The following is a 9,987-nucleotide window of genomic DNA, read 5'->3' as shown; positions in this document are numbered from 1 at the left end:
TTTCCCTGGTGATTGGGTTGGGTCCTGTGTTCAGGTTGCCATAGTAAAATACTATATAATGAATGCTTAAACAATGTTTATTTTTTCATAGTTCTGAAGCCTACAAGGCCCAAAGCAAATACTAGATGGGTTCGCTTTCTAGGGAGGGCTCTTCTTTTGGCTTATGGACTGACACCTTCTTCCTGTGTCCTCACATGGTCTTTCCTTTGTGCTCACATGGAGAGAAGAGTAAGAAGAAAAAGACCATTTCTTCGTTTAAGGCCACTAATCTTAGTGGGTTAAGGCATCAATCTTCTTATTTTAAGATTTATGTAAAACCTTTATTTATGTGTATATGTATATGCTTTTTTATATTTATACTTTATGTGTGCAGGTACCCTCAGAGGCCAATAAATGGTGTCAGGTTCTCTGGAGCTGGAGTTGTAGGTGTTGTGAGCTGCCTATCACTGGCGCTTGGAACCAAACCCAGGTCCTCTGGGAGATCAGCAAGCATTTTTAACTGCTGAGCCATCTCCTCACCCTGCTCAAAGCCTTTTGGAGAGGCTTATCCACTTCTCCCTTTTCTGGCTCTTGTGGAAATGGTCACTAAGAGGTCTAAATTATGTTCTCTACGACTTTTTACTGAATGACTAAGCTGGATTTCTTTCTTTCTTTCTTTCTCTCTTTCTCTCTTTCTCTCTCTCTCTCTTTCTCTCTTTCTCTCTCTCTCTCCCTCCCTCCCTCCCCCTCCCTCCCTCCCTTCCTTCCTTGTAGCTGGAGACCTTCTCTCCAGCCCCGCCAAGCCCTGTTAATCCCACAGCCCACTTATAAAATAAACACACAGACACTTATATTATTTAAACTGTTTGGCCATTAGCTCAGGCCTACCATTGTCTAGCTCTACTCTTATATTTAGCCCATTTCTATTAATCTATCCTTTGCCATGTGGCTCGTGGCTTACCGGTACCTTACATCTTCCTTGTCCTGGCGGCTGCTGGCAGTGTCTCTCTCTTGCCTTCCTCTTCTCCCAATTCTCCTCTCTCTTAGTCCCGCCTTTACTACCTGTCTGGCTACTGACCAATCAGTGTTTTATTTACCAATGAATCATCCACAGCACTTCCTTCATTTCTTTTCTTTCTTTCTTTCCGTGGCATTTCGAGACTGGTTTCATCGTGTAGTCCTGGCTGTCCTGGAACTCACTCTGTAGACCAGGCTGGCCTTGAACTTGGAGATCTGCCTGCCTCTGCCTCCTGAGTGCTGGGATTAAAGGCATGCACCACCACTGCCTGATTTATATATATACATATATATATGTGTGTGTGTGTAAAATATTGTATTTCATGTGTGAAATAGTGAGTTTTCTGTGGAGCAAGTATAGGGTGTTAGAGGTAGGTAACAAACTACTTAAAATGTTGTGCCTTTTAGAAATATCTAAATGTCTATAAGAAATGATTTCTTCATATCTTAGCTGTTTCCACGAATATATTTTTCAGCTGAACTTTTGAACTATTTTCTTATGTTTCAAATAAACATTGAGATTCCACTGGGAGCTGTGCAAATCAACAGAGAATTTTGTAATGCACTGCCATTTTTATTTTTGTTTACCTGTGTGCATATGTGTGCACATGCATGTGCAAGCCAGACAACAGGCTCAGAAATACCGTGTCTTTTGAGATAGGGTCTCTCCTTGGCCTGGAGCTCACCCATTAGGTGACACTGGCTGGCAGTGAGTCCAAAGAATTTCCCCATCTCTGCCTCCCCAGTTCTGGGATTACAAGCATGTGCCACAATGCCTGGCAATTTTACATGGATTCGGGGATCTAACTCAGGTTCTCATGCATGCTTGCAAGGCAGGCACTCTACTAACTGAACCATCTCCCCAGCCCAACATTTCCATTTTCATAGTGTACTAAGTTGTTTCGTTCAGAAACATGGTTAAGTTTCTACTTTGTCTTTCAAGTCATTTATGTCTCTTAATAAAGTTTTATTGTTTTCTTCATGCACTTCCCTATCTTTGTAATGACTATATTACAGTTTTTGTTGGCATTGTGAATGAAAGAACTTCCTAGTATATTTTCTACTGATTGCTATTGGAAAGTATTGGCATTTGCATCTTTTAATACTAAGCTGCTTTATTGAATCTTATGTTACTGTTTAGTTCTTTTCAGTCATGTCATCTATATATATTCATAGTTTTCATTCTATAAATCTTATTTCTGTTTCCCGTAGTATTCTTCACTTCTAACCATTAGAGAGTAGATTTGTCCTGGTCCCAATTTTGCAGCTTTGTTTCTAGGTTTCTCAGTGAGCCAACCCATCCTGGCCTGCTTGTCCTCAGAACTGTTCCTTGCCTTCCCACTCTGTTGTTCTGCAGGGGACTGAATGGATGTATGTCCCAAGGCTCCCAGGTAAGCTGGTTTCTGGAGGAGGCAGCTAATGAGCAATCCTAGCAAGAGCTGGTAAGCAGGAGAGAAGAAGAAGCCAGGACATTCCTCCCCTGATGCATCAGCAGTTGCATGCTGTTCATGGCTTCAGCCTTGGGCGCTCCAGTGTCTCTGTGGTTTCAGCTTCTACTGGGTGAACCTGGTCCCTAGGCTCAGGAATTACTCTTTTTTTTGCCTCTCCAGGTAAGCCATTCCAGTAAGAGGGCCTCTGTCTTTTGATCCCCACTTTAGAGGGCCCTAAATATCACAAATACACTAAATAACTATTTCACTGGTGTTGGTTTTAATGCAGTGGCGCAATGCTATTCATTAAGTGGTGCTGTTACCATGTGAGAAAGGCCAGGAGGCACAACAAAACCCACTATCAGAGCTTTATTGGGAGAAGAGAGGGAGAGAAGAGAGTGTGACCAGGCCTGGGGAAGACACTGCAGGAAGAGAGGGTGGGGAGGAGGAGAAGAAGGAGGAGGAGGAGGTGTCTGTGTCCCGCTTCTTATGGATTTCCCTATATATGCGCATATGGGTTTATGGAGCCACACCATGCATGTGCAGATTACGCAATCATGCTGTGCATGGATTAAGTAGGATGTAAGGCCCCTTACTTGGCTACTGAACTGTGCTTGTGTGGTCATGTTGCTGGAGGAGTGGCCAGGAATTCCAACAACTGGAGAACTAGGTCTTAAAATCCTTCACAGCCCTTGGTTAATATAGTACAGGCTCCGGGGAAACGCTGTGCAGCACTTCCTGCTGTGTGTCCTCAAAACAAGACTGTTGCCTCCAGGTTGTGTTGTGTTTGTGTTTGGGACTGTGTCTGTTTTGGAGTATCCAGAGGATCTGAGGGTAGAAACACTCCCATACAGGAGAAGGCAAATCTATTTGTCAGCCTTGCCTCCTAGACAGTTGCGATGCAGGAGATTTTGAATAAGAACTATCATTTCCCATGAACACTCATCTCTGGCTTCCTCTCGTGTGCCAATTCAAGTCTCTGGAGTGAATGGCTCTGAGCTGAGCAACTGCCATCCTGTGGCACTCTGCTTGGCCTCCTGACAAAAAGATCACCCCAGCTGGGCTTGTTGACATTTACACCCCGAATCCCAGCACTGAAGGGGCCAGAATGGTATGAGATCCTCACCTGAGTGTCCAATGGCTCCCTACCACCTGTTGTTTGCAACTCAGCCTTAATTGTATATGGATGGGGGAGGGTCTAGACTCTAGAGCCTCTGGGGGCCAGGGGCTCCATTTCTAAGGGGAAGCCCTTATCCCTGCCCGGTAAAGGCTTTCCTGTTGTAGGGAGCACCCTGACTCCTCTAAGTAACCCCTCACTTGTGTTCTGTAAGGAAGTCCAGTAAACTCAGTGGTCCCCAGGGTGAACCTGGCAGAATCTGACCTGGCTTGTTTCGAGAGGGGGTAGAGGTTGTTTATGTTCCCCTGGGAAGGAATTTTAGCTACCGTTCCGATGATACTCTGTAACAGTTGGATATGGTAACTAGTGTTTTGTAATACTAAGCACTTCATGTTGTTCTTACCTAAAACTGTTTTTAGACTTAGCCTGAATTTTGGCCTTAAGTTAAAAAACATGCTAACAATATGTATTGCACATAGTTTGGATGTGTTATGAAGATGTAACCTCAACTTAAGCCAGTATTCATGATATTCTTCAGAGAAACTAAAAGGTTTTTACTATCTCAAATCTATCCATAGAAGAATTGCATTTAAATAAAAAAATCATAGTTACTTTAGACAGTGACAGAAATACTAATTAAATGCTGCTAAAGCCTTTGATTTAGAAAAGATATGAATTGTATTAGGAGAGCTAAATGAAATAATAGAAGATGCCTAAATCTTCATCATCATTTTTAGAAAAGATACAAGTTGTATTAGGAGAGCTGAATGGAATGATAGAGGAAGGCTAAAACCAGAGCAAAGTGTAGTCTTCAGTGGAAAATGAAACTGACTTAGGATGTGTGCTGCACATAACTCTTTAACAGGAGCTATTACTTGCTATTAGTAACATAAATAACATAAACAGAGTAAAGTGATTTTAGGAGAGACCTTAGACTTTTAAATTTAAATTTAAATAGAAATTTAAATTTAAATGCTTTTGTTAAAGAGAAATAAATTACATATGAAATCTAAAAAGGGAAAAGCGAGTAAGGAAAGAGAGTTGGCATAGTTGGTTGCTGCATCCCCTCTGGTTTCAGCTGCCCAGAAAGCAGCCAGGAAGATCATCAAAGCCTGGGGGTGTGAAGCCAACCTGGGAGGGGTAACAAAACCTCAACACAACACACACACACACACACACACACACACACACACACACACGCATACGCATACATGCACACACATGTACACACACCAAAGATGAACATACTTTCATGACTTTAAATGATAAGATTAAAATTCCAAGGTAATATCTATATAAACCTTTCCCTGATCAATACATATGAAGCTGATGGTCTTGATTGTGAATACATTTGAGCAAATTTAAAAATATTTTTTTGATTTTTGATTTTCTTTATCTTAGCATTGAAATACAATAAAGAACTTCAGAAATATTGCATGGGTCTAGTTATTACTTCAGGAGATGGTAAAATAACAGTATATGTGATAATGGCACATGATAAAAGTATATAGTACTTATACATTAATCACTTTTCATATGTTATTGCTGCAATGTTTGATATATAAAACCTTAAAGGTAAATGTTAAAAATTTTACTGATACTTCCCAACGTAAGTGTTACTTCTCCTGTGAAACAAGATGGCCAACTGTGCCGGTGTAGAGGCAGGAATTTGATGCTAGCCTGGGCTACATAATAAGTTCAAGGCCAAACTGAACTATATAGAGAAACTACACTTCAAGAAAAAAATTAAAACAAAACTAAGTTGGGGGTCAGTGAGATGGCCCAGAGGGTAAAGTGTTTACCACTTAAGCTCAACAACCTGAGTTCTAGTCCCAGAATCACATATAGGAGGGAGGAAAGGACAGACGATATAACATTGTCTTCTGACCTCAATATATGCTAGGGCACGAGAGTCTCCCCGCCTGAAAATCATACATGTACACATAGATGGTAATAACAATTAAAACACAAAACCCAGGGCAGACTGGGGAGATAACTCAGTGAGAAAAGCACTTGCCATACAAGGATGAAGACCTGAGTTCAGACCCAGAGGCTATGTGGGAGCATCTGTAATCTCATCTCTCCCTCAGAGAAATGAGAGGCAGACACAGGAATACCCAGAAGCTCCAGGGCCAGCAAGCATGGTGTAAGCATCACTGGTAAGATTCTGTCTCAAGGTGGAAGGTGAGGACTGACACCTAAGGTTTTGCACACACACACACACACACACACACACACACACACAAACAAAAAACACACACGCACACTCATGTGCGCGCACACACAAAGGCTGGGGATGTACTTGGTGGTACAGTATTTCCCTCCTTAGCTTGTATAAGGTTCTGACTTTATTAATTTTGAACAATACTGGTCCATCAACCTATAAACAACATATCTTAGTTAGGGTTTCTATTGCTGTGAAGAGACATGATGACTACGGCTACTCTTATAAAGGAACATTTAATTGGGGTGGCTTACAGTTCAGCGGTTTAATCCATTATCATCATGGCGGGAAGCAAGGCAGTATGCAGGCAGACATAGTGATAGAGAAGGGGCTGAAACCTCAAAGCCGGTCTCCACAGTGACACACTTCCTCCATCAAGGCCATACCTACTCCAACAAAGCCATACCTCCTAATAGTGTTACTCCCTAGGAGCTTATGGGAGTCAATTACATTGAAACTATCACACAACAATTTGGTTGATCTGTCAACTTTATTTATAGAAAAATATAACAACATATTTCAAATTTTGTCATCATAAAGGCATTTCTAAGATAGAACACTTTTTTTTTTTTTGGTTTTCTGAGACAGGATTTCTCTGTGTAGCTTTGCGCCTTTCCTGGAACTCACTCTGTAGACCAGGCTGGCCTCGAACTCAAAAAGATCCGCCTGCCTCTGCCTCCCGAGTGCTGTGATAAAAGGCGTGCGCCACCACCACCCAGCTAGATAGAACACATTTTTAGTTAACAATCTCTTATTATAACATCTAGAAGTTCAGACAGAGCGTGTGAACTTGCAGTTGTGTATTTTCATGGCTCTTTTAGTGTTAGGGGTAAGCATGGCTTATTATTATATTAGTTCAGGGTAAGAGTGGCTTTCTGCTATGGCCACGTGGCTGCTTAGTTGCTGGTTTTCAATTAGTCTTACATTTTGCACAAATAAACAAGTATGGGTTTATTTCTTGAATGGTGTCCTTCAAAAGATATATTGAGTCATGGTAGCACATACCTGTAAGCTTAGCTGAAGTGTGTGAGGCAGGAGGATGAAAAGTTTGGAGGCTAGCCTGCCTATACAGCAAGTTCAAGCTTGTCTATGCTATAGCAACACAACACTCTGGATTTGATGGGTTGAAGTCCTACCCTAGTACTTCAGAATGTAATCTTATTTAGGAATAGCATTACTGTACATTGACAAAGTTAAGAAGAGGTCATTCTGGAGCAGGATGGGCCTCAATCCCAATCAAGTGATGTCTTTAGTGGGTGATGTGATGACACAGAGTAGACAATCACATGACAAGCAGAGGCGAGACTGGAGCCAAGTGTCCATAAACTGAGGAATGTCAAGGATTGTCAGCAATCTGTTCTGACACCTTGAGTTTGGACTTGAGCTTTTAGAACTGTGAGACAACTATTAGGTATTTAAAGATGCCTAATTCTCGGTGACAGGAGCCTAAGGAAAGGAGTCCTGGGAGCAGGCTGAAGGTACCTTTAGCCTTTGCACAAGTGTGTCTGTGGGCGTAAGGAATGTCTCTTTCATCTTAGCAGCTACTCCAAATTGCCCTCCCGAGTGGACATGTCAGTTCACACCCCTGCCAGATATGCATGGCAGTATTTCCTAATGTCTCAAGCAATAACACTTCACAGTGACAGACTTGTCCACTCTTCTCCCACCTGATGGTAAAATCAGTGTTTAACAAAACTACATTCTTTAGATTACTAATAAGGTTGAGTTTTTAATATGTTAATTTTCCACTTGATTATTTTCTCCTGTGATTTTTCTCTTTATAAATGCTTCCCATTTGTCTGTTGTGGTATTTGTTATATTCCTTCTAACGTGAAATATTTTTTATTTCAGGAGATGATCTTACTTATATTAAACTCTTCCTAGTTAAAGGAGAGCTTTTATATATCAAGCAACTTTGTTGGGTTTAATTTTTTTTTTTCAGAGCTGAGGATGGAACCCAGGGCCTTGCACTTGCTAGGCAAGCGCTCTACCACTGAGCTAAATCCCTAACCCTGGGTTTAATTTTTTTTTCAGCTTCCAGTGAGATGATCAAATGGTATTTGTTTGGCCTATCGATATGAGTTGCCTGTAATTGCAGGAACTTTAAGAAAGAAGAGCAGTTAAATATTTATGGGTGGAGGAATGATGTTAGGCTTTTGGGAATGTGTATAGAGGTGTGTCTAAGAGTGGAGACCCCTTAGAAAACATGCAGGAGCCTTGTGTAGGGTCTAGTGGGGGCCTGGGATGGAGCTTTTCTGTATAGGCAGGGTGCAACTGCTGCAGAATTTTGAATAAAGGCTAATTTAAGAAGATTAGTGTGGTAGTGTAGTAGAGGGAGAAGAAAAAAAGAGAGCCAAGGGAGGACTTAGATGCCAGGAATGTGTTTATTTTTTACTGTAATGACCCCAAGGAAGAAGAAAAGAGAGAAGCTATACAAACCAGGATGCTTCTGTGATGAGCTGATACTTAGAGAAAGTCTTTGGAGGGATGAGTACCTGTTCAAGCATGATATTAGCATTCCCCAGACTTGGGAAATTGCTTTGGAAAGTGCAGCAAGTCTTTCTTTATCCTGCCAGCTAGCTCCCAAATCACAACAGTAGACTTATTACTAATTATGAAAGTTTGGCCGATAGCTTAGGCTTGTTTTTAGCTAGCTCTTATAACTTAAATGAACCCATTTTTATGAATCTGTGTGCTTCCCTGAGGCTCATTTGCCTCATCTGCATACTGCCCATCCTCCTTTCCTGCTTCCTCTGTATCTTCTCCTGTCTCTGCCCTTCTTCTTCCCAGCATCCTTTGTGCTTGGAAATCCTGCCTATCTATTGGCTGTTCAGCTTTGTTTGTTTGTTTTTAAAATTTGTTTTCTTTCTTTCTTTTTTTTTTCTTTTTGAGACAGGGTTTCTCTGTGTAACAATCCTGGCTGTCCTGGAACTTGATTTGTAGACCAGGCTGGCCTCAAACTCACTGAGATCCACCTGCTTCTGCCTCCCAAGTGCTGAGATTAAAGGCATGCTCCACTACCACCTGACTGGTCATTCAGCTTTTTATTAAACCAATCAGAGTGATACTTCTTTACAGTGTACAAAAAGATTATTCCACATGTTTTCCCCTTTTTATTTAAATAAAAAGGATAGATTTTAACTCTAACACAGTAAAACTATATACAATAAGAATAATTGTCAGGTAAGAATTACATTCACAATGTCCAGTCCATTTTATTTGGCAAATTCAGAGAAAATGCTCCATTAAGAATCATATCTTGATGAGTTCAGAGTTTTGTATCTAATTTACTTTCTATCATAACTATCTAGTCTTCAACTCCACAGAGACCTGAGAAGGCTATACTATTACCTGAGTAAACAGGAATTGCAGGGCAAGCAACTTCCAAAATTATGAAATGACAGAGCTATCTTGCTGCCTGGATAGTCACTCTAGGGTTCCTCTGTAATGTTGGGGCATCCATATTTGGCCTATGGGACTAGAATATCTGACAGACTTTTCTGTGATGCAGGAATTTTTGAAGGACTGCCCTACCCTGTCTTGGTAAACTTTGGCAGTCAGTTTCTTTTGTGTCCTGCTCATCCAGTTTGGACTGCATACTGTCAGCAGTTGAGGCAAGGGCAGTTTCTTGCCCAAATGGCTAGCTTTTGTCACAAAGAAAGCAAACTCCAGGAGATTCTTCGATGTCCATCATCCTTTTTATGAAGTAAATTGGTGCTGCTAGGAACAAACGTATCTCACTGTCATGAAAAGCCCTATGTTATTAAAACATCTTAAATGCCATATTCTGCAAGTTTTTGAATTGTTTTGAAGATCACCTATCTATCTAAAATATATCTTTGTATGACCTTGAAAACATAACTAACATGGCTATAAGTTTGATAGTTATGGGTGACTATGAGCCTGTATTTCTTTATTATCCTAAATAGCTTTCAAGAACTAAAACTTTACATTACAGTTTTAAATGAGTTGCATAGGTGTAATATCTTAAACGAGAAGAGAAATATATGAATATACAGTACAACAAAAATAATCTTAAATTTGTGTCAATATACAAAAATTCATACAAATGTAAAATATTTGAGATTAGTTGTTCAAAAGTAGACTCATCATTTTTATATTATATCCCCACTTTTTCTCTTCAGAAAAAGATCCCTGAATCTAATCTCCTTTGTTCAGTTTTTTTTTCTGACCATGACCAATAGCAATTTGTAACCAAA

This window comes from Onychomys torridus, chromosome 3 (assembly GCF_903995425.1).
Source record: "Onychomys torridus chromosome 3, mOncTor1.1, whole genome shotgun sequence".
Taxonomy (NCBI): domain Eukaryota; kingdom Metazoa; phylum Chordata; class Mammalia; order Rodentia; family Cricetidae; genus Onychomys; species Onychomys torridus.
The sequence above is the reverse complement of the archived record's forward strand: the minus strand, read 5'-3'. Positions refer to the sequence as shown.